This window comes from Pantherophis guttatus, chromosome 3 (genome assembly GCF_059756535.1).
Source record: "Pantherophis guttatus breed Tessera chromosome 3, ASM5975653v1, whole genome shotgun sequence".
NCBI classification, from domain to species: Eukaryota; Metazoa; Chordata; class Lepidosauria; order Squamata; family Colubridae; genus Pantherophis; species Pantherophis guttatus.
In genome coordinates, this window is record NC_142065.1 from 24,665,583 (window position 1) to 24,691,321 (window position 25,739).

General features: G+C 37.2%; 1 protein-coding gene and 1 long non-coding RNA gene across 14 annotated transcripts in view; one reads left to right on the forward strand and one right to left on the reverse strand.

Annotated features, from left to right (window-relative positions):
• SULF2 (sulfatase 2) overlaps positions 1–25,739 on the forward strand; it is a 293,351-nt gene that overhangs the window by 9,956 nt on the left and 257,656 nt on the right. For 6 of the 13 annotated variants that reach the window (XM_087889126.1, XM_087889132.1, XM_087889124.1 and 3 more), the window contains one exon: positions 14,646–14,708. The exons of the other annotated variants lie outside the window; for them this stretch is intronic. The gene's annotated coding sequence lies outside the window, so the exon portion shown is untranslated. The remainder of the gene's footprint in view (positions 1–14,645; positions 14,709–25,739) is intronic. 13 annotated transcript variants of the gene reach the window in all.
• Positions 8,333–8,913, reverse strand: LOC117663586 (uncharacterized). The gene is made up of 3 exons (XR_004590752.2): positions 8,804–8,913; positions 8,563–8,640; positions 8,333–8,459 (listed from the first exon to the last, which is right to left on the reverse strand). It is a non-coding gene; the product is annotated as an uncharacterized LOC117663586 (long non-coding RNA).

A 25,739-nucleotide genomic window follows, 5' to 3' on the forward strand; every position in this document is an offset into this window, starting at 1 on the left:
TTCCCTTCCCCTTTTTGTTTTTCCTCTTTGCCTTGCCCTAGCTGCTGAGAAGCTAGCTAGCCTGTAAGAAATACCTATACTTACTTTACATGTGCCAGAATATAGGTTAGTGTTTCTGTCCTGCATGCCTTTTCAAAGTATGCTAGTTACTTTGCTATACTCTGTCACAGTCACATCCAATTTAGTATGAATATGAATTATTTTATCTGCAAATAATCTACATGTGTGATTGTAACCTATTGAAGAATAATTTCTCACATTGTTCACAAAAGATACAGGTAACCCTGAACAGGTTTCCTGGTCAAGAATCTGTAGATTCAGTAACAGCAGAGAAGTATTCATGTTTTACTGCTCTTGTTGATAATGATATATTGCCAAATGTCATCATGCAACCATGTTCAGTCATATTTATGCTTCATTTTCCACCACTGTCATTTGTGTTACTTCATTTCCTGGACTTCCAGAAGTTCATCAGAAGCAATCTCATCCTTGTTGCCTACACATTCCAGACATTACCAGTAATTGTTTCTATGCCGCTTATCCAATTTAGGCATTGTAGTTGCTAAAGCATATAAAATCCAGGAGGGCAAATCTTGGACAGCACTACATTCTTTTCCTCATCCAACCGTTTTCTATATTGTATGCTTGGTCTATATGCTTGTCTATCACAAAATATTGGAAAGATATTGACTTGTACATGATTCTGGCATTGATCAATAGCAGAATGAATCCAAGGTGACTTGTGATCTGGCCACCCAGTTCCTGGGAAGAAGGTGATCAGCTAGAACTGAGGACTGACATTATTGTTGGTTCATCCCAATCTCACAAGGCCTTCCCATCCCATATGATTTGTCTGTATTAGAAACTTGATATTGCAATTAAAATGGAGATTACCTCATCATGATGGTTTACATTGCTTTGTAGCCTTGGTTGGCAATTCCTTGTGTGTATTTTGCATATGGAAACAGTCTTCTACATGGGAAGAACATTCTTTGTGTGTGTGTTTTTGTTTGTAGCTAGGCTAAATGAAAACCATAATAAACTTGATGTAGAAACCTAGCTTTCTTCTTTTTCTTCACTAATAATTATGCAGATTTTAGGAATAGATAATGTTTTGATGGTAGAAATCCTAAATTTTGGACGGTGGAGATAGGAGTTTGGCATTTTTTATTTTGAATTCTATTAAGGCATTTTAGGGTTTACAGTACAGATATTTCCTTCAAATGGCTTCTGTTTGTTTCCATTTGAAGTTCAAAGATACTTTTGGCAATGTAAATATTTGGAAGCTGGAGCTTGCTTATCCTATTTATTTTTATATTTTACACTGATTGTTTTTTATATTTATTTTTATATATTATTACATTACATTATACAATATAACTTTCAGTCTATACAAACATTTTTTCTGTTTGCATTTATTCCATAATAAATAACTAAAATAGGAATACTACAGTATAATACTAAATCTTGCAAAAATAAAATATGGAATATGTTTTTTTAAAGAGAAATTTAAAGGGACATCATCATCATTGCCATTGTCTATCCACTGCAGGATGAAGGCCTCAAAGTCTAGAAATTATGAAGCCCATGGAATGCTTACAATTTTTAAAAGAGCTTTTACTACTCATTATGGCTCAAGAGTAGAGAGGATTCTAAATTTATATAGTAATAGAAATTAGAGACAGTTCACTTTATATATAGTTTGCTTAATCATGGCTAATTGAATATGTCACAGTTGGCAAGAAGCAAACAAATATTAATTAAGAAATTAGTACTAATGATGGTACCTAGTTTGGGTAATGAAACGTCTTAAAGAAAACAAGCAGAGAACACCCAGGACCCCTCATACAGATATTGAGTTATGAAACAATTTATGTACACAATGGCTGGTTTTCTGAAATACATTAAGCTAAAACAAAAGAATCAATTTGAAATTGAATGTTTTGCATAAACTCAGTTGTACCTTTTTATTCATTCTGATATTCTTATTAGGGCAGTGTATCAATCAATAATTTATTTTAAAATTTGTTCTAGTGCTGAACAAATAGCAGCTTTCTTCAGTTTCCAGATATATTGAATAGAATTCTAAGCCAACATAGTAATTGGAGTTATAGAAATTGAAGTGTCATTATATTGAGACGGCACAAAGCAAGCAACGTTTGATTTACAAAGTAAACGCTTCTTTCTGTAATTTTAAGACACTCAAAATGCAGATATGTAATTTCTGCACTATGTAAATAAGCAGGTTATGGCATCTCTATGTCACACTGTGCTAGGTATGCAGCATTTGATTTTGAAGTTCATATTCTTTAATTGATTCAAGAACCTTATTACAATGAAGAAAAAGTAAAACACTCTTTTCTGCAAGCTAAGTGGGTATCCAGTGGAGTTGTTGTGGCTAGACTGTCAGTGTTTGTTGTTTCAAAAACCTATTCAAGATGATTTCTTGAAAGCTTGTTAGTTGGTTAGATTATAGATCTGTCCAAGAAATCTCCTTTCTGGGCCTATATGCAGTAGCAAAGTACAATCCAGCTGCCAAAAATCATATCTCCATTATTTGAGGTTGAATATAGCTTTGTATATAGCTCAAACTCAACACTTAATTCCATATAACTTGTTTTGGGGAAGTAAAAATATGGCAAGAATGAATAGGGAATTTGTTCAGCAGAAATCTGGAGTAATTGCGTTCTACATATTACAAGAATAGCAAAGTATGTTTGTTTGGGTCCATCTTTGAGTGAGTTGGGTGGGAGGGGCCTCCTTCTCAATCCATTGCTAGACTGGTGCTATACAACTTTAATCCAGCCTTGAAACTTTCCTTTTTACGGAAGGTTCTTGAGAAGACAGTTGGATTGCAGCTTCAGAGGACCTTGCTGGAAGCTGTGGACCCTTCTCCATTAGATTTCAGGCCAAGACATAGCACAGAGACAGCATTGATCAAGTTGACTGATGACCTGTGGCAGAGGATAATACCTCTGGATAGTGGTATTTCTCCTGTGGATTCTTGATGCCCTTCAAAACCATTGATCATGGTATTCTTGAGTATGTGTATAATGTGTGTATTGGTATGTAGGAATGATTTTGGGAGATGGATGTTATCTCAGTCCACAAATAGAGGGGACATGGAAAGAATTTCAGAAAGGACCTTTACCTAGTTTTCTGGAGAGTAAAAGGAAAGGAGGGGATATTCTGATAATGTAATTTTACAGTGAAGATAAATAAACATAACATTGTTATGTTTCTTGTCTGGACTGTCTCGAAGGGCTAACATCAATTTTATAAATCTGAAAGTATTTCTCCGTCCTTTCTTTTTACTTCTTTTACTCAAGGTACACCTCTCTGCCAGCCCCTCTGGTTACCAAGTACAATTCAGGGTATTAGTTGTAACCTTCATTGTATAGGATCTGGCAGTTTCTATCCATTCAGTAAGATCTGACAGATTGGGCATTTTCCAATTCCTGTCTTTAAAACAATATTATCTATGCCCTCTGGAATAGTATATCCCAAAAAGTTGGTTTGATTTATGAATCAATATGTTTATTTGTGCTCACTGTCACGCTGAATAATTTCAACCATTTTGTCAGTCTGTATAAAACAAGTGTAGTCATTTGTCAAAATTCTAAAGAATGTGATCAGCTTCAGTTTGTACCTCATCTTTATTATGTTCCTGGTCCTGAATATGTGCATGTGTTAATTTATATTGCCTTTCTGGTCAGAATTCATTCATGCATAATTTCTTTCTCTTTGTTCTGCCATCTGTCAAATATAAGATATTGACTGCTTCTGTGCATCTCTAACCACTGTTTATGCTCCCAAAAATGTTTTGGAATGGAAGCCACTTAAATGGCTGTTGAAGTCATTTGCACATCCCAAGACATCTTGCAAATGCTTTCTGTGGTTCATTTAGCTTGTTTAAATGGAACTGGCAGAGGATTGTGTACTAGTACACTTGTTCATTCATGGGAAGCCAGAATTCTCAATGATGTGCAAGTGTTCTTAATGGGTTTTGTTTCTGGGGAGGATTGAAAAAAGCTAACCCACTTGGGAGCAGCCATCATTTCAAGGTACCTGGAGCTTTTCTTGAAAAAAACAATTTCCCCTTCCCTGTTGCAAATATAAAATTGGTTTGAGTTTATATCATCAATCACAGATGAGTGGATTAACCCTGGTTGCTTAGCCTTGGTCCACCATTGCTGGTAGAGAATGACTCTAGAAGCGATCATGCCACAAAATAATTGCCTCTCCTAATACATATGTGTATTAAAAATTAGTTTTGACTCCCAGCAGCTGCCTGGACAAATAATGCAATTTTCTTGGCAGTATTTTTGGAAATGTCTTGCCATCATCTTAATCCTAGGGCTGAGGGGCAGAGGCTGTCCCACAATCACTCTGCTGTTTTCTGGGACTAAGGTAAGACTAGAACTTTCCCAGTTTCTTACATGATGCCTTTAATCACTGCACCAAATTGGTTCTCTCAATATATAAAATTACTCTGTTGTATTCACGAAAGCTTTCAGTTGCTTGCAATTTAGGAGCTTGTTTCTGAAAAGGACCAGGAAGAAAAATGTGATTCTCAAACATCACCTCTTCTGTTCAGAGGCAAAATAGTACAAGACTCTGGGGATTTTAGGGAGACAGATATGATGAGAACAATAGGAAAAGTATACATCTGGTGAGTTTGATACAAGCTTAATTCATGCATTGCAAAACCATTTTTCATTTTTGTGTGAGTGTTGAAGATGACAAGAATATTGCTGAAGGTGACTCTGTAAAGTGTTCTTGTTACCATTTAGCTTTCTCTCAGATTTGAACAAAGCTGTTAAAATATTCTGTGAAGAATAAATGCATACTCTCAAACTACATCCAGTCAGTTTTCTTTTAGGTGAAGAATGGCAAAATCCTTTTGTCTTCTCTACTCTTAGTAAAATCCCCAGATTATTTGATCGCAAGAGATTTGATAGTAGAAATGTAAAGCAGTGGTAGGGAAGGTAAAGACACATACTTACTGTGGCCAATTGTGTGTCCTACCTCTTTCTCCTTAGTTAAAATGACTTGCAATATTGTATACAGGATATCTGAGACTTACACAAACTAAAACAACAATGCATTTTTGACTATTGGCTGCTGTTGTAGACTTGTGCCACTTGTACAAAATTCAGGTTAACAAACAATATCAAGATATAATTCAAATGATTGGATAGTTAACAAAAAGATTGTTCAACAAATAGAGTAAGTTCTGTTATGTCCTTATAAGGATATCCGTCGGGGATTGGCTAATCCACCAGCGGGAAAAAATGAACTGCTGTCACTGGGCGGCTCAGCCTGCCGGAGCGCTATAAGAGAGAGCTCCGGCAGCACAGCCGGCAGTCTAGTCCTGAGCTGAAATAAAGTGCTGAATGGACCATCGCTGGTCGCGTCTTCTTTACCTGTGCCTGATCTTATACTGGCGACGAAGGACACAAAGAACCACAGCGACGAACCTCGTGGCACATCGCCAGCCAACCAACAGAGCTAGTCACAGGATCCGAAGCCACCGGAATCATGGCAACTCCGCAGGCCCCGCTAGTCTCACTAGCCAAAAAAATGGAGATCGTACATGATCCGATTTCGCCAGTTCCTTAGGGGCAACAACTTCCAAGACTTAAACGATGACCGAAAAAGAGCCCTGTTCCTGGCCCACTGCGGTTCCGAAGTCCTAGAAATGGCCATTGACCTCATGGTCCCGAGGGACATCGAAGAAATGTCATGGGACGACCTCCAAGAAGTGCTACAAGAACACTATGCCCCAACGGGAACTCCGATCGCTAACCGTTTCACCTTCCAGCAGAGGAATCAGCTGGAAGGAGAGTCGATCAAGGACTTCGTGGCAGCCCTGCGCCAAATCACAGCCAACTGCGAATTTGACAACATGGACAATGCCCTCAGAGACCGCATTGTCTTTGGCATGAGGGATATGATGCTCCAAAAGAAATTCTTGAGCAGAAAGAAGATAGCACTCAAGGAAGTTGTCGAAGAAGCCACGGCCGCGGAAACTTCGGAGAAAGCAGCGGCTGCAATGTTGAAAGCCAAAGCGGTTCACCAGATCCAAAGGGCCCCCCAACTTTCCACCGACAAATCCACCGCTGGATCTGAGTCAGAGGAGGAAATGGCCATCCACAAGGTCTCCAGACCCCCAAGGCGGGAAACGGCTCAAAATGGCGATCGGGGGGAACGCTGCAGCAGCTGCAGAGGGGACCACACAGGGGCCAAATGCCGGTGGAAAGATGCGACCTGCAGACATTGTCTGAAGAGGGGTCACATTGCAGAAGCCTGCAGAGCAGAGGATCCAGCCTCAGAACCGTCCAAGCACCGGTTTCGCGAAAATCTCAATGACAACCAGAGATCATCTAGACGGTCCTCCTACCAACCAAGACGGGGGGAGGACGAATTCACCAGGAGCGGAGCAGTCCATCAGACCACCATCGCCCATACCGACGACAACAGCGCCACCAAGTTCCACGTGACAGTGCACATGGAAGGGATACCATGCTCCATGGAAGTAGATTCGGGCTCGATCTACTCCATTATGGACTGGCATCAGCTGAAGCGTTTACCGTGCTGTAGTAAGAAGGATCTGAAACCCCTACGGTCAAGGCTGGTCGATTTTGGAGGTAATCCCATTGGAGTCCTGGGAAGAACCTCACTCCAGGTGACCTACCACAACTTCCATGGCGACCTCCCCATCACCATCGTCGAGCACAGCCGCCCGAACCTCTTGGGAGTGGAGTGGTTCAAGCCTTTAGGGCTCTCAATTGGAGGGCCTCCACCACCTCGGCAGGAGAGGTCTGCACCGATGGATGTGCAGAAGGCAGAGGAGAGGAGAGCATTGGAAATCTGTGGGCTGATCTTGGAATGGAAGAGCCACCATTGCTAGTGAAGCCCACCCTTGCTCTGGGGATAAAAGGCAGGGGGAGGATATGAATACTTGTGGCAGACAACTATTCATCTCCCTGCCAGACAGACTTGTTAGACTGTGATGAGAGAGAAACTTTTTTCCAGGGCTGCTGGCGCTGCTAATAAAGGAATCATTGATTTAAATACAGAGCGTTTGTTGTGTTTGGGGAGCTGGATCAGAACATTGACTAGCTACATTTGATTTGAAAGTACAGAGCAATAGAATACTCTTGCAATACTGTTAAGGACAAATCCAGGCTGAGCAAATTCTTTGCATTAGCCTTGATCTGCAGTTGGATCCTTTGACCAAGAGAATCAGTAAATCAAACCAAATTCAATATAACAAAGTTTATTCTCTCTGGCACAAAAGAAAATGTTGTTTCATAAAATAGGAAGATAGAAAAATACGAGCAATATATAATGCATTAACCAAAAGTAAAGAAAGTTTAAGACATCATATTTATTTATTTGTATCCACTACTTAATTATTTTTACAAATAATTCAAGGTAGCAAACACCTTCTTCCTCCAAGCTATCAACCCTATGAGGTGCGTTAGGCTGAGAGAGAACGACTGGCCCAAAGTCACCCAAGCTGGCTTTCATGGCTAAAGTGGGAATTGAACTCACAGTCTCCCACTTTCAAGCCTGGTGCCTTTAACCACTAGACCAAACTGGCTAACACTAACTAATGCTAAATAATGTGCTGTATTTGGTCAAAAGGTTATATCTGCTAACATAATCTTATCTTTTTTATCATGTTCTTAGCTTCATCTAAACTATAAATTTACTGACTAAGTGTAATGTTTTTTCATAGGGGAAATCTTCCTTTTGAACATTTTATTTGCTGTATAGTACTCTTTTGGAGTTTACTATAATTGTACATTATATTCTAGATGTTCTCAGATTTAAAGTTTAATAAAAACATGATATAGTTTCCTAATAATCCGAAGCATACATTCAAACTTTTAAATGTATATATTTGAGACAAATCATTCTGCAATTGCTAATTTTTAATCTTTTGGCAACTGTACAAAGAGTTTTTCATCACAGATTCAAGATCCTTATTCTGACCAGTTATTATCATCTTGTATCCCAAATTGTATGTGAAATTAGGACTTTTTGCAGTAAAATATATTGTAATACTTGCTTATATTTAAGTGGATTGGTCATATTAAATCCTATTCCTAACTTTGGACAATCCTTTTATTTTTACATCTTAAAAAGTGGGTCAGGAGCAGACTTGGCCATTCTTAATTTCAAATCTTTCTTCAGCAAGTCTTTAAGTTACTATTAGGAAAGCACCTCATTTCAGAAACACAGTGTGATATTAAATAGATTTAATGTAACAGCATCATCAATATTAACTAATTTCTTCATTTGCATTTAAGACATTTGTTTGGTAAAAGGATCATTAAGCATATGCCAGCACTGCATACACTACATGTTCTTGAGATCCTAACAAATGATGAATGGAAAAAATAGGAGTTGCAGCAAAATATATTCTGTATTCTTTGTGAACTTGTATTCTGAAAAGAATAAAATATTCTTGCTTTAGGCAATAGAGAGCCACAAAACATTCATTATAGTTTTTTCACATCAGTAAGAAATGCCTGAAACTATTTTACCTACTTGATTTGTCCCCTTTACTTTTTCTCCCGAGCATTCTTGTTGACTTGAGATTTGTCTTGGTTTTGTTATCCACCTGTTCTGAACAGAAAAAAATACCACAATTCCAATTAATTCCTGTACCCTGGAACTGCCTCCTGTATGTATTTATGTACGTATATATGTATCTTTGAATTAACAGCCGTGAATCACTTTCCAAATGTTTGATTAAATAACTACATTACAGAATGAGACTTTGTCTTACCTTTTAAATAAAAGATGATTTTTCAAATCTAACCTTGGAATTCTGGGGTGGTTAAACAATCCATAAATTCCTGTTCCTGTTCCAGTTCATGTCAGATGCACCGCTTAAGGTACTTCTGAGTTGAAAGGATTAGCTGGTGACATCACTGTTGCCCAGGGGACGCCCGTGAGGGCTCCTTTCATGTCTCCGTTAAGGAGCTGGAGCGAATGACAGGAGCTCACCCTGCTATGCAGCAGCACTCAGGTCTTGCACATAGGCTCCCTCCAACCCTCCCTCCTAACCACATGAGTTACCATGCCCCTATCTAGTTAAATCTTAGTTCCAAAGGAAAACAGCAGATTTTTTTTTAAATTGTGCTGGCTACAGATAATAAGAACTGTCAGTCAATTATCCTTTGTTACCTGATTAAACTATGTTGCATAATTTACGGTCAGTCAATTACTGCATGCTATGTCCTCATGTTCCAGAGCCAATCAACTAATGTATACTGCTTGCAGGGGTTTTCAGGGAAGGGGGGATCTTCAAATTTTAGAAGTAAGTAACTAATACTGATAAAGCACTTATCAGTGCTTTATCAGTATATTATTTTTGTATATTATTTTTGTATATTATGTGTGTAATCAAAAAAAAACCAATGGGTAGATATGAGGACATGTCGGTACTATACCAACATTTGTAACAGATTTTAAACATTTTTTTACCAAAGTCATCTCCATGGTTTTCTAAAGGAAATATTTTTTGATCTTATATTATAGTTGTGCAATTACATAGAATCATTTCAAAAAAATCTATCCATTCATTGAATGGGCAGTATTGATCAAATGGATTTTTCTTTCCCCCCATGCAGCCTCCTGGGTTCTCCAAGATGCTTCAATAGCTGTTTAGAAGGAGAAGGAGGAGGCTTCAGAAGAAAGGAAGAAGTTTATTTGTGTGCAATTATATTTAGCCTTGTGGATAGTTTTATCTGCATAAGCTGAACATTAAATATTCTGATTTAAGATTGACTTCAGCTTTTTCTCTAGTCACATAGGCTGTTAAATCTGATTGCTATTATTCCTAGTTCTGCTGCTTAGGAGTTGACAACTGTTGGCTCTTTAGTTTGGAAATCTTTATTCTGTCCCTTATGAGCAATCATTTTCCAGTTAATGAACTGAACTCATCAGCTCAGTACTATATTGCAGGCACATAAGAATGACTAATTTATTGCATATAAGTTCCCTTTTAAGAACTATTCTAAGATACGTAAGTGAATTCAAGCAACAAGTGAAAACCTAATTACTAAAAACTTACATAGAAACATTGGAGCCTGCAAGAAATATATCATATTTACTCCAGTAATGAAATAACTTGCTAAATTACCAAACTGTTGAACAATATCAATACATTTTGGCATAGAACACATATAATTATTTTTTAAAAATGTAATGTAGCATCACCACAGAGCTGTGGTGATACAGTGGTTAGAATGCAGTATTGCAGACTAATTCTGCTGACTGCCAGTGGTTTGATCCTCACAGGCTCAAGGTTGACTTGGCCTTCCATTCTTCTGAAGTTAGTAAAATGAGGACCCAAATTGTTGGGGGCAATAAGCTGATTCTGTAAACTGCTTAGAGAGGGCTGTAAAGCACTATGAAACGATATATAATAAGTGCTATTGCTATTTAGTAATCATTTATGTTCAGCTCCAGGCACTGTTATACCTTAAAAGTCTTTCATTTGTCTAATAAGACAACCCAGTGGTTAACATAAAATTAAAAGGGCATAAAGGAATGTTTATGTAATGGCTTGATAGATGAAAAAAAAGAAAATTTAAAGCAAAAGTATAAATGAAAACTTTAACAAAATGATTCGTATTTCTGAAATCAGAGTATAGGAACTCCTATATTTGACTGTGCCAGGTCACTTTAAATCCCTTGAACAAATAGAATTTGTGATAACGGTGAATATCTGTAGCTTGGGTGTAGGATGAGGGTGGAGATTCATTCCCTGAGCTTATGGATTGGTTTCAGAATGTTTTGTTGCCAGGCTAGGTAAAATTTTTAATGGAACTTAGGCAGTGGTGGGATTCAAATAATTCAACAACCAGTTCTCTGCTCTAATGGGTGGTGTGGCCATGGTGGGCATGGCCAATGGTGTGACAGGCAGCACTCTGCCTCCTACACCCCTCTGGGAGCAAAAACGGGTCGTGGGGGGAATGCGCCATCCCCCTGTGCCCTGTTTTGCACCTAGTAGGCCTCCCTGCAGCCTCCTGGGAGCAAAAACGGGCTGCAGGAGGGGGACCTGCCCCCTTGTGGCCCATTTTGGGCCTAGGCCTCCCTGAAGCTTTCTGGGAGTAAAAATGGGCCGTAGGGGGGATGTGCTGCCCCCCCGTCCCCGTTTTGGGTCTAAGAGGACTGCCTGCACTTACCTGGGGGCCAAAATGGGGTGCGTGGGGACTCCTGGAAGGGGCAGGGCAAGAAGGGGCAGAGCCAGCCAGCAATTTAATTATCGGTTCACTGGAACCGGCCTGAACCACCTGAATCCCACCACTGAACTTAGAGGAATCTAAGTTCTGCTGAAGATGTTATCTAGCCTGGTAATGAAACATTTGGAAACGAACCCACAAGCTCGGAGAAGGAACCTCCATCTTCAAATAGAATTTAAAAGGCTACAATTCTTTTAAGTCAGTAGTAACACATGTTTCTTCAAAGCAGCTAGGTACTAAAACTTTCTCTCCAGTATCCAGAGTTAAACAAAAAAAATTATGAAAGTAGAAAAAATGATTTGATCCCTTTTTGTTTAGCTACTCTTTACTGAATAGCTTTTGCTTTTCACCTGTCTATGGAAGAAATGTAGAAAATCTAACCTTTCCTTTCATGAATTTCCACTTGCCATAACAAATTCAGAATATGGTTTTCTACTGTAGATCTCAGGAATAAAAAATGAAGACTACATTTTTGAGCTAAATAGAAACTGAAACTCACATGATATGCAGCTTCAGAGACAAGCTTTAATTTTGCTGTACTGTTAAAATTTCAAGTATAATTTTTTTTCCATGAAAGTTGCTCTGGGCTGATCTTGCTCAGTGGCATAGGGAATGTTTAGAATATCATTGTTTATTTTCAAAGCATTTACCATCTCTGTTGCAAGTTATCAGAATTTTAAGTTTGAGTACTATAATTGTTGTCCGTAAATAATTTCAGTTCTATCGATTTCATCTAAAGTAGCAAATCTCTAAATTATTAAATTTCTGAATTGGATGGCTCACTCAGGTTTTTATCTGCATAAATGCAGTCCTCCTAGAAAACCGTATATCATGGGAAGAAGCTTTTAAAGCACTGAAAAGCTCAGTTTGGTTTTCTTTTCCCTTTTGCACCTCAGGAAAATTAAATTGAAGCTATCAGGTGGTCTGCTGTCAGCTCTGCAGACTGTTTTCTGTAGGGCTGGAGGGGTTGAGGAAGATCTTGTTTTCTGTATCTTCTTAATTCCAGACCTATAATAAATCAAATGCATACCACCACTGGCCAGTACTTTAGACAGGAGAGGTTTTCAGTTTATCCATTAAGCAATAAAGCACTCAAAGGGTAAAGGAGCTTGCTACATAACTCGGGAATGAATTGAAGTCATAAGTCAGCGCACTGGTATATCATATTGAAAGTCACATATACTGCCTCAAATCTCACATACTGTCATATCAGCAAATATGTTTCATAAGAACTGCTCACAAAAATGTATGCGTATATGTGTGCCTTCTTTCGGATGTCTTTTAAATTATTACCCTGAAAGCAGGAGTAATATTTCTCAGCTGTTATGGAAACTTTCTGTTCAGAAGAGTGAGGCAAAAATTCTAATAATAATTTGCTTCCAAAACCTATCCCTACGCTTCATTTTCTGTCTCAAATATCATTCTGAATGTAAGGGAAAGATGGAGAACAAATATAAAATACTAATTAGTTAGAGCAGTACCTTTGGATTGTTTTAATAATGGTCTTTATTATATCATACTGATTACCTTTGAGTCCCAAAGGTGCTTTTTCAAAAGGCAACTGGACTTCTTGCTTTTGTTGAAGACATTTTGCTTCCCATCCATGAAGCTTTTTCAGTTCTGAATGAATGGTGGAGAATGGAAGGATTTATATTCCTTGCAGTCATCTGGTGGTTAGCACTCTTCAAGCAAAAACAAGAAGTCCAGTTGCCTTTTTAAAAAGCACCTTTGGGACAACCATGACCTGGATGACTGAGAATCTCTATAGATTTTTCAGATTTTTGTTATGAGTAGTCTTTAAGTGTTGAGGCTATAAATAGGCTACTTTGATTCCGCATCCTCAAATAACTAATTTTAAACTATTTTACAATTATAAGGAGAAACTGGATTAACAATACCCTCTTCTATTTATACTGTATTTTAGAAAACATTTTGGATTGTGCTTTGACTAAACTTGTATAGACTCAGAAGCTAAGCAAGGTTGATCTTGGTTAATATTTGGTGAAAAATTGCACGGTGTATAGGCTAGACTAGGAACTTAAAAACAATTTTGGAATAAGTTGTTGACAAATGACTTTTGTCAAGAAAACTATGCAGATATATCATCAAAGAGACCGGCGATTTGAGTTAAATTACTTGTCTTCGCTTTGACAAGTATTTAGTTCTTCAAAACTATCATAAAGCAACTTGCCTTATCCCTTTGTCTGCTTCATATAGTTTCTCCAATAGTTCCAATAGTTAAAACAGGATTCTGCACATGTGCAGTCTTTTTTTTTCCCCTGAAGGATATTTTCCTATCCAGATAGCGTGTTATAGACAACTTAGAGGAGAATTATGAGTTCCTAGTATAGTTACCAGAGTGAATGATAATCACAAAATATAAGTGACAGATGGGTCAAATTGCTGTCTTCTATCCCTTAGAGTTCTATCTCATCTTCTGTTTCATCTTTTTCTTTTTTTCCAAACAAAAAAGGGAGGAGATTCAAATAACCCATTGCCCTTATATTTTAAAGACTGCCTATGGAAGCTTTGTGTGATCTAGAGACATTCTTGCAAGTAAATATGATATTAGAGGTTGGAGTTTTGCCTTCTAAAATACCATCTCATTATTTGTGAATGTAAAAGATTGAAGTAAATTGAGGCAGAGAACGGAAATTCTATTTCTTGTAGTTCCATTTCACTTATGCAATATCTAAAAAGATTCTAAGGCTGTATCCAGTGGTGGAATTCAAGTAATTTAACAACCGGTTCTCTGCCTTAATGATTTCTTCCAACAACCAGTTTGCCAAACTGCTCAGAAAGTTAACAACTGGTTCTCCCGAAATGGTGTGAACTGGCTGAATCCCACCACTGGCTGTATCTCTTAAGCATGTTACGTAAAAAATTTGGTTTACTGCAGCCTAGCATTCTTCATATTCCTGATGAATTCTTATTTTGTGTCATATCTGTATATTCATTTTAAAGAATAAATCTCTTAAACCAATACCAGCAAAAGAAGAGAAAAGAGTAAAGTCAAGTTCTCTTTGAGATGAGCCTTACTTCTGGTGATACATCCAAATTGATTACTTGATAACAAAATGGAAGTAGTTTGCAATTGATATATTCTAGAATGTTTTTCAAATTTTCCAGTCTACCTGACTATCCTATAATTTTGTGATGATCTTTCATCCAAATATTAACCAAAACCAACCCTGCTTTGCTTTCCAAAATCAGATAAATTTAGTTAACTGCTACCACAGGAAACCAGTCTCAAAAAGTGGAAAAAAATAATACCAGAATTAAATAAGTAATAATAGAAATTAGTGTTAATAAAATTATTATCAGTATCATTAGAAGATAGAGATATATGTTAAATATTTTTTGTCTTTTTATTTTAAGGTCCTTATGTATCATATAACAGTTCTGGAAATAACAAAGGAATGATATGGCTTTTTCCTTAAAGTAAGTTATTCTTTCTTTCAGCAACCAATTTCATAAAAATATGCTGTTTTAAATTCTATGTTTAAAGTAATAACACATTTAGTTTCACTATTGGCTTTGCTTTCATTAACTGTAGACTTAGTAAAACAATGTATATTACATAATCTTTTAAAATATATTAAAACTAGTTGAGGTATAATGGAATGAGACAGCATCTTGAATAGTTTAAATTAGAATAAATTAAATTAATAAAAAATCCTTATATTGGCCTATCCTGGCGTGTGTCAGAATACTGTATGTACCTTAGAGTAGCATGAACATACTATGCTGAAAGGCAAATAGAAATTAAAAATATTTCTGGCAGGTTTTAAACCAGCAACCTTCTATATACTTGGCAAAGATTATAGCCACTCTAATTCTACTCATAGTATACTAATACATAGCCACTCTAATCATAGCCCTTAGTCACTTTGAAAGTGGATGGCAAATAAATCTAATAAATAAATGGATAAAAACATATGATTTTGATGCTTTATCCTGTTAATTAGTTGGGTAAATTTGGAAAATGATTTATGTTTGCTAAAAGGCACATGGACCAAATATAACCAACATATTATAGAGAAATGTGCTTGTTGTATGTTTGTTGAGTAGATAGGCTTCAACTAATGTTCACTTGAATATGGTCATGTATCTGCATGGGAGTAATGGGAGAGCAAATGATGGAATGCAGATGACAACATGAGCGTAGAAATGCCTTAAATATTTGTGTCAGACATCAGGATGCATGTACACGATGGCAGTATTTGTGTGATAATGAATAAAAATAAATAAATAATTTCTTATTATGATAAGAGTGTTGGCAGGGGAATTTTATTATACTTGTTATTTTGTATTACGACAACTCCATATTATTAGTTGAGAAGTCAAATAATTTAAAATGAAGATTAGATAGATTGTATAATGCAATGAAGTGTATGAATCTAAAAATTCATCAGTTAAAGACCAAGATATTTGAGTTTGTTATAAATGACCTGAAATACCATTTGTGATTATGGGAAGGTAGACAACAATTTGCACCATTGGAAGAGCAATCATTCTAAGAAAGTGAGAAACAGGAAAATGTCTAGGTTATCTAGAAATAACACCACATTCCATCAGAAAAGGGAATATGCACTTAAAGGCAAACTGTTTAACAGTAAATTCTTCTAGAGAAGAGAAGATTTACTTAGGGGCCATGTTCATGAAACTGTGCATGCTATAAAAGAAGGATGGAGTCATGAAAGTCAGACTTCTGACCCAGGTTGCTGATTTGTTGCCAAAAGTCTAACCAGTACCTGATCAGCCTGGTAGTGGGATAGTACCTAAAGGTGAATGAATGGGAATTGATCGTTGAAACTATTTAAAACATTTTTAATTATTTAAATTTTGACCCTTATGAATGAATTAGGGACAAAATTTAAGTAAACAATGAAAACATCATCAAAGCCATCAATACCTTGACCATACCTGTTGTCAGCGTTCCAGAAAAACCCCAACTCCAAGTAAAGACGGGGAAGCAAGCATATAATACACTGCTGGAATTATCGATTGGACACAAGCTGAACTGAATAGTTTGGATCAAAAAACAAAAAAATCGATGACTGTATACGTTATATCCCCATAGTAATATTGATAGATTATACCTGTCCTGCAGAAATTGTTTACTTCAAGTCAAACAAATTGTTGAAGAAGAAGAGTGCATTGGCTGATTATGTAAAAGGCAGCACTTGGAAAATTTACGCGTTGACAATATTTCTGTCAATTGCAAAAGACCACAACTTGGATTTGCGAACAGACTATGTGGATACATTACAATATCATGGGTTCTTGGGAAAAACTCAATGTGTATGAGGCCAACACAGGCTAAAGAACTCACAGCTGTAACTTCACATTGTTGTGAATAGGTAATAATAATAATATCTTACTATATTGCATTCTGATGTTCAAGCAGAAAACAAATAAAATTAACGACTTTAAATTCATTACTAGCCAACTGTGGCATCTGTTCAAATTTTCTTTGGATTCTTGCCTAGGAGCATGTCTATAATGTGTGATATATTGCTCTCCTGTGGTATAAAATCCAAACAGACCACAGAAGAAGTGAATTATTTCTCTTTTTCCAAATTTGGAGACTTCCATAAAACTCTGTATGTATATGCATGGATAGACACCTACGTACTAATAAAAATTTTTAAATTTCTTAGCTAGGGACACATCTGGCCTGAAATACATTTTTATAAAAGTTGCTTAGATATATATGACCTGTATACATAGTCCATCAAATACATTGCAGTTGGGTTCAGTGCATTACATACATTAATACATAATAGCTTTTTTAAAAAAAATCTGAAGTAAAAATATGTAATAGTAATTATTACAAGGAACATGCTTTAAATGAAACTCTTGTAAAGTTGTTGCACCTACATCTGAAACCCATTTCTCTTGACTGGCCTTTTTCAGGCCCAATCCTGAAAGTGACTTCCCTGATTTACAAATGAAGAACTCTAGCTTGGATGCTAGAGATTCATTTTCATCTCAAGCTCATTTTTGGTTGATGCATTTGTTGGCTGGGATTGTGAGTAAAAGGGGAAGAAAAGACACCACCGTTAGGGATGAATCCATTCCCTAGAGTTCTACATAAGTATTTGATCAGATTCTCTCAACAAAGGTCCCTTCAAACTGTTTCAAACCAGCATCACTCAGATAAATGGATTTCCTGTATCATCTGGTCAGAGGAGGAAGAACATAAGGGTGTTTATTGCAATTTCTCCTGTGTCACCTAGTTTGGGAACCCTTCCCTTCCTTGTCATTTGTGGTTGCAAGGAGTGTTATTAGTAGCTCATCCAGAGACACTGAGATACCTTCTTAATATAGCTGTCTGTTCTATCTATATAAGACTGTTTATTAGACAGCTAAGCTATTTGACTAAAGTCTGTTGAGGTGGAACAATACTGAAAACAGCAGTAGAAATGGCATATCAATCTTTCCAATATCTGCATAGCGTGCACAGTGATTTTGAATGTCTAATCTGAAGAACCATAATATTCCCCAAGTATTTGTAGGCCTCTACAGGTTTGAGGCTAAATATCAGATCTCTTTGAATGAAGAAGATTTGGATTTGATTGGATAGGATTTGATTTGTCAACTTTTCATTATGTGAGAAGCTGCACATAATTGAAATTTAGACCCAACCAGTTGATGGCAGCTGAACATTGTTTAGCATGTAATGCAGAGCCTTGATTTCTCAGCAACAAAGTCATTTGTATTCACAAGGATTTTCACTCTTCTTTCATGAAAATGGAAATTTTTATTCCATTAGTGGTATACTGTAGAAGGAATTCAGTTGCTAGGTTAGAGATAATGGTGCAACCTTGCCATATACTCCATGGAGTATAAGGATTCAGCAGCCTCATAAATTTAATGATAAAAGTCTGTGCAGTCTGGTAAAAAACTCTGTAACTCATACCAACTGCAAAACTAAAGATAAAAATTTAGCTCTATATAGAAATCCTTCACTGTTTTCAGAAAGATGATCAGTATTAGAAATTCATAACACCTGTTTCAAGGTCAAATATTTTCTATGTAGTCTCTGAAAGTTAGTACTTTTGTCAATAATTGAAGTCATTCAGAACCATTTTGGTTCTGCCAGACCAGATAGATTTAACCCTATGTATATTTCGCTAATTGGAATTCGTTCTCATATCTTCTCTTGAAAACCTTCTTTAAAAGACCCAGTTTGTCCTTTTAGCATTAAAATGGTTTTATTTGTGATGCCAGGATTCTGAGTAAGCATCCTATCTATTTATATCTTTCTGAAGATTATTAACATGTCCAGATGGATGAAATGCCTTGTTGTGTGTTTCCAGAATTACATCTAATATTTTAAGCAACTTGCATAATGAGGATGCATTGTTTTTTCTGAGTCTGATTCAGAATCAGATCACTGAAAACAGTGATCAGTTGAAAGTTTGTGTTTCATGCTAATGTTAGCTGCTCTTTAGAAGATATTGTCAGCTTGGATTCTGCAGTGTTACTCGGAACTAGTATTTATGAGCGTGTTTTAATCAGTATTGCCGCAAAAAATTCTTTGAAAATATCTGAATCCTCTCTTTTCTACTTTGTGGTTTGGAATTACTTCCCCTTCAGTTATTAACTAAATCACAGCACTGTAAGTTAATAGGCTAATATGTGACTGGGACTTGCCATTTTATTTTATTTTATTTTATTTTTTTAATTTGATTTATATGCCGCCCTTCTCCGGAGACTCAGTGCGGCTTACAGTGCATTAAGCAATAGCCTTCATACTTTTGTACGTTTATACAAAGTCAGCTTTTTGCCCCACAAACTGGGTCCTCAATTTACCTACCTTAGAAAGGATGGAAGGCTGAGTCAACCTTGAGCCTGGTGAGATTCGATCTTACTTTAATTGCAGACAGCTGGTGTTAAATTACAGAGCTCTGTAATTTTTGTATTCTCCAATAATTCTGCTTGTTGGAAGCCAGTTGTAAAGCGCAGGAATGGTGTTCACATGACCGCAGAATGTTGAAACAGTCATAAATGTGTAGACTGGTTTCAAACAAGACAGTAACCAACTATCTGTAGTATACTGCATATGGTGTTACTCATTCCTACTATGTAACTATTATAAATGATCTATTTCCATTTTTGCATCCTCTCATAATTAGTATAATTGGAGGGAATCACACTTTTCCCAGAATTACTTCTATTTCAGAATGGGAATTGGGCTTCTAGGTGAAGAGCTTTGATATTGAGGATGATATCATAGTTGAATGTATGTGCTGAAGGTGGATAAATTTGTCTTTCTCATTGCTGCAAATCTGTGAATCCTAGTTTGTGTCAATTCAATAAAATATTCAGTATCATTTTTAAATGCTATTAAATTTTGTATATATTCTTGTGCCACATTTCTTATACTTGACCATCTTTACTACAAGTTTGCAAGTTTTATTAAACAAATTTTAATAAAATTTGTACCATGCATTATTTTCAATAAGAAGCAAGATTTCGCTTATTAATAATTGTACAAAGCATGCACTGCAAAATTGATACAAATGTTTATTTTGAAGATTAGTGAATTTCAATTTGTATATTGATTAAAAATATGAAATAGGTTCACATCAAAATATCACTCTAAATTCATCTGAAACATTAACATTTGGTATTGATTTGTGCCATAATCTCTTCACTATGCTTTTACCTTTTGTAGCATTTTTTCCTTTTGTTTCCATTTTCCTTACAACTGTAGCAAAAATAAAAACCGGGAGAAGAAGTGTAGATAAGCAATCAACTTGCAGAATACAGGACGTCATAGCTGACATTTTACCTGTCAAAAATTGATTGTGAGAAAGCAGGTGGTACCACATTCCTTCCTTACATGTATTTGCATAGCTACAAGGGATGGAAAATTGGTAGATTTTGTTTGCAAAATTACTTACTAAAGATGAGTAGAATTATAGATACACACACACACACACACACACACACACACACACACACACACACCTTGTACTAACCTTTATTTTACCATTGTAGAAATAAGGGAACAGTTTGTAGGGTTTTTTAAAAATTTATTTAGGTCACATCACAAATATAATTAATATTACGTAGATTGATTTAATTGGCACCAGACATTCAGCAGAATATGCAGCTTGTGAACATATCAAACAGATGGAGTTTGACACTAAGGGTACAAATAACAACCTCTACACTTTATCATGTCAGCTTTTAATAAACCCTAAAGACCCATTTATTTAGGGTTCCAGCTGGAAGGTAGAGATTAGAGTTTGAGAAAGGTCTTTTGGAATGGGTTGTTTTATTAATGTCCTGTTCCTTTCACTATATGCATAACACCTTGGGGAGATTTTTGCCCTTAAATAATATTTATAACAGTTGAAATGCCTACAGATAATGATTTTGAAAATATGTTTTTATGTGGTAAAAAGTAAACAAGCTGATACTAGATCAGGCAAATATTGGGTATGTTTGCTGCCTTGAGTCATTTCTCAAAATATAGGCAGGATATAAATAAATACAATAAAATAATTAAAATAAATACGTAAATAAAGATATTTATACCGCATCTACTGCACAAAAGAGAATTTCTTTTATCCCTTCTTGTAAATTGGGTAGAAGAAAGAAGCTCAAAAAACTGAATAGTGATTGTATTGTAAGGCTTGTTTGTTTGTTTGTTTGTTTGTTTGTTTGTTTAATTGATTGATTGATTATGTTTATTTTATTATGTTTATAATGAAAATAGGCAGCAAACATAATACTCCAGTCATCATTTTCTCCTGAAAGCTCCCAGAAGTGGCCAAGGATGGGTCGATTCGTCTGTTTCCTGCTGAGACCGAGCTGTCAATTTCTTTTGGGCCACACCTCCATCTTCCTCCTCTTTGCCCCAGTTTTGGCTCAGTCTTAACCTGAAGAGACATTTCAAGTGATTCCTGGCCATTCCTAGGCATTTCAGACAGCGAGATAGTGAGTTTTTTGAAGGGCGGCTTGCTTTTAGCAGCTGCTTGTCGGCCCGTGGGAGCTCTGATTGCCAATTTCATCAGTGGGAGCGATCTAGGGCTCCTCAAATTGAGCAGCGGAGCCAAGGAAAGTGTGCACGGCCCCACCTTGCCTTGCTGGAGTGAGGAGTCCCTGCCTATGAAGTGAGTTGGGCTGAGGGAGTAGGATTGGCCCAAAATAATCCAACTAGCATTCAGGCCTAAGGCAGGACTAGAATTTGCAGCCTCCTGGTTTCGAGTCTGGTGCTCAACTAAACTGGCTGTCATACATAGCAGTCACTGGAACTTTTTCATAATGACTTCTTTATTTCTATTGTATGGAAGGCAAGTTTTATTTCACTGCTTCTAGACCAAGACCTTGCAACACTAGTGGCTTCTGATATGGTCAGGAATGCTGTGCTTAAATAATTCAGTTTCAGAAGCAGGTCATTGCCCAGACTGACCTCTTGACTCCAACTGTGAACCAACTAACACAAGACATAGAACAAATCTATGCAACAAGTCTAGCAATTGTCTGGAATTTTTGTGACTATATTGCTTTGATCCCTGGATTTACTCTCTGGGTAAATATCCAGAGAGAAATAAGATCTCAGTCATTTACCCTGAGCCAGCAGCCCCATCATATGTGGAATTTTCCAGAGCAGGTGTTCCCAAACCTTAGGCCACAGACTGTTAGGAACCGGGCTGTGCAAGCAGTTGGCAAGTGAGTGAAGCTTCATCTGTACATGCATGGGATCTAGGTTACATATGAAACCACCACCGCACCCCAGTCCGTGGAAGACAAATTTCCTTCTGAAACCAGTCTCTGGTGCCAGAAAGATTGGGAACCACTGTCGCACAGAGTAGGATTTAGATTTAAACTCTTGACTGGAGCTGGGAAGTCCACAGTATGGGCTCTCTAATGTTAACTTTATGACCAGGCTGAAAACTTCTTTTGATAATCCATCTAATCAGACAACAGAAGACTCCAAACAACTGAGGCATGCTATGGAAAGACAAAAATACTTTTTCTCATTTTTTCTTTGTCTACTCCGCAGAATCTTCAGAAAAAGATAGGCGCCAACAATATCCCATAAAAACAGTAAAGATATCCCCTGCCCAGTTGTGTCCCACTCTAGGAAGCAAGGCGTTTCCTAGCTGAGAGAGCCAGTATTGTCTGATGATGCTTCTGTGGTCATGTAACTGGCATGACTATATGCCAAGGTGCACAGGATGTTGTTTCCTTCCCACTGAAATGGTACCTATTTATCTACTGGCATTTGCATGCTTTTGAACAGCTAGATTGGCAAGAGCTGGAGTAAGAATGGGAGATCACGTGTAACATAGTATTTGGGTCTTGAACAGCCAATCTTCTGGTTGACAAGCTCAACTTCTTAACCACTAGGCCACTTTGTCCCTTCAACAATATACCATAGATAACTGCAAAAAATAATGCCATTGCTCAAAAGGTCTTCATTTGTACTTTAGGCCATTTTGTGTGAGGGTGTCTTGCTAAATGTCCTTGCTCTGAATCAACTGTGATATGCTGTATATGTAGATTGGGAAGGCGTTTTGCAAACCTACTTGTCAGGAAAAGATTCAATCCCTTCCTGGAGCTCTGAAAGGGAGGCATCCAGAACTTAAGGTTGGCTGTATAATATACTTTAAGAGCTGATGGATTTTGGAGCTACTGACAATGTTATTGTCAAGCCCTACACCATTGAGGAAATGAAAGGAAGCACAAGCTATGCAAATGTTAGTAAACTGCTCTTAATCTAGCCTGAGATAAATACAACATCTTAGAAACTGTAAAAAAAAATTCCCACCCCAATTTGCAGTAACTTAATTAAGTTCATTAACTATTTGAAAGACTTGAAATGCTTCCTCTCAGGTTTCTTGCCACCTGGGCTAAATTGCCATTTATCATATAAACTGCCAACTTTATCTCTTGGTTGTTTATGTCTATTTTCTCATTTCTTTCCCAGCTTCCCCACAATGTCTTATACTTACAGACTGTCCCCCCCCTCCCCACATTACATAGAAATAAGCCTTACTAATTCAGAAATAGATTCATGAATGATAAATCTATTGAGGGCAATTTCTTGCATTTTGGGCAATTTTTTAATGTACAGCCCTTCTTTATTTCACCTTGTTTCAGCATCAAGAAAACTGGTATCTTAGCTTTTCTTTTATGAATTCTCATAGTACAGTAGATAAATTGGCTTCAGATTGAAATTCACATATTCTTTGGGACCAAGAAAACATCTAATTTCCCTCTGAGTTACTGATTAAAGGGCCTAATGCCTTCGCTTCCCCTAGTCAGTAGAAAAATCTTCATTCTTAAATCCATTGCCCTCCTTAGGTTGGAATGGGGATGCCAACAATTGGGATTGGGCCATGGGGATTAATGCTAAATTATTGGTTAAACCCAATGGTGGGATTCAAATTTTTTTTACTACCGGTTCTGTGGGCGTGGCTTGGTTGGCATGGCAGAGGAAGGATACTGTAAAATCTCCATTCCCTCCCCACTCCAGGGGAAGGATACTGTAAAATCTCCATTCCCTCCCCACTCTAGGGGAAGGATACTGTAAAATCTTCATTCCCTCCCCACTCCAGGGGAAGATTACTGCAAAATCCCTATTTCCTCCCGATCAGATGGTACTCGGGAGTCAGAGAATAGATGGGGGCAGGCCCAGTCAGAGGTGGTATTTACTGGTTCTCCGAACTACTCAAAATTTCCGCTACCGGTTCTCCAGAACTGGTCAGAACCTGCTGAATACCACCTCTGGTTAAACCTCCATTAGTGGGACTCCTTCTAGTTATAATAGCTGATGCTTACCTCTAAATTGAAATAATCTCACTGTATAAAAATTGAAGACAATGTGGTTACCAGCAAAATACATTGGATCCTTGTGGTATGAAAGTGCCAACGATATAATCCTATAGAGACTAAATGATATTGACATTCAGATGGAGATAAATAGCTAGCCACAGAAAAATAGGACCTGGTTGACAAAAGGTACCTGAGGAGTGGCTAATTAGCTCTCTCTACTGACATTTCCAAACTAAGGAAGCTTTCTTCTGTGTTAAATATAATATACTTCCTTAAACATTATTGTACTACAGGGAAGATACTCTTAAGAACCCGTTGGAGAAATGTGTCTTTCCTTGAACAGGAGATATTGAGACAGCCCATGCTGTGGCTTTTGCAGAGGTATCTGAAAGATGTATATAGTGTTTTACTTCAGGAATAGCCTGGGCAAACTAATAATTTCTATATGACTATTATTTTGGGGATGTTAAACCTTCCTTAATTTAGATAGTAGCAAAATAACCAGCAGCAGTGAAAATGAGTTATTAATTACTGCCACAATTATAATCTAGATTATGTATTAATCACTGTAATGTTTTTATGTAATTTTGTATGATCTTGTTATTATTTGTAATTTTGGGTTACATTTTATATTTCTGGCCTTTTGCTATAACAAAAACAATTATTTTGCATTCTGTTCTGCCCCAGCTACGGACCCCAAAGAACGCAGCACACACAAAGTCCGTACAAACCTTAGTTTACTAATTAAGGACTACTATTGAGTTTTCTTAGTAGTTGTTCGAACACAAGTACAGTTTTAATCAGTCTTTTATGAACAAGGTCTGTTAATTTAACTTCATTAACAGCCGACAAGAATCCAAAGAATAATAACTCAATTCTGAAGCACAGTATTTCCAATAACCGTAATCTTACTGTGGTTGGCAGAATGCTCAGAAGCAATTTGCAGGAAAACTGACAAGAAAGGAGCAAGAGCCGATCAGATGTTTCTGGAATCAAGACGCAAAGGAATATGAACGAAGTTGTTTCCTGCAAATTGCCTCAGTCGTCATCCTTCCTTAAATAGGCTAGGGAAGTGGCCAATTAGCCCCAAGCCTTACTCTCAAGGAGACCTCCTCCTGAGGAGCCACTCCTGCCTTTTAACAGCTCTGCGCACTCGTGCATCAAGAAGAGGCTCCTCCTCTTTTTCCTCTTCACTTATGGGAGCTTCTGGAGGTTCCGAAGGCTCTGGCTGAATCCCCGCCTCTGGCACCACATCTTCTCCAGCCTCCTCATTGTCTGACTCGATGCCAGCTGCACAGGCTGCTGGTGCATCACCACACCAGCCTCTTCACTCTCGGAATCAGTTACTAGCTGCACAGGCCGCTGACAGGCCACAACACATTCTGGAACACATTTTATTTTGGTAACTAACATATGTTTTTTCATTGGAATCTTTGATACATAATAAATGAATTGTTTATTGCTACAAATAAAACAATAACTACAAAATAATTTTCCTCAGCTTAGCCTGTAATTAATCAATGTATCTCTGAAAACATAATTAAAGACAATGGGAAAACCCTAAAATTGCTCAAAGAATGTTCAGTGAAGGACATTTATTTATTTCTCGATTTATTGTATATAGCTGCCCGCTTTATTTTTACATGATGCTAGGCAACTTACAATAAAACG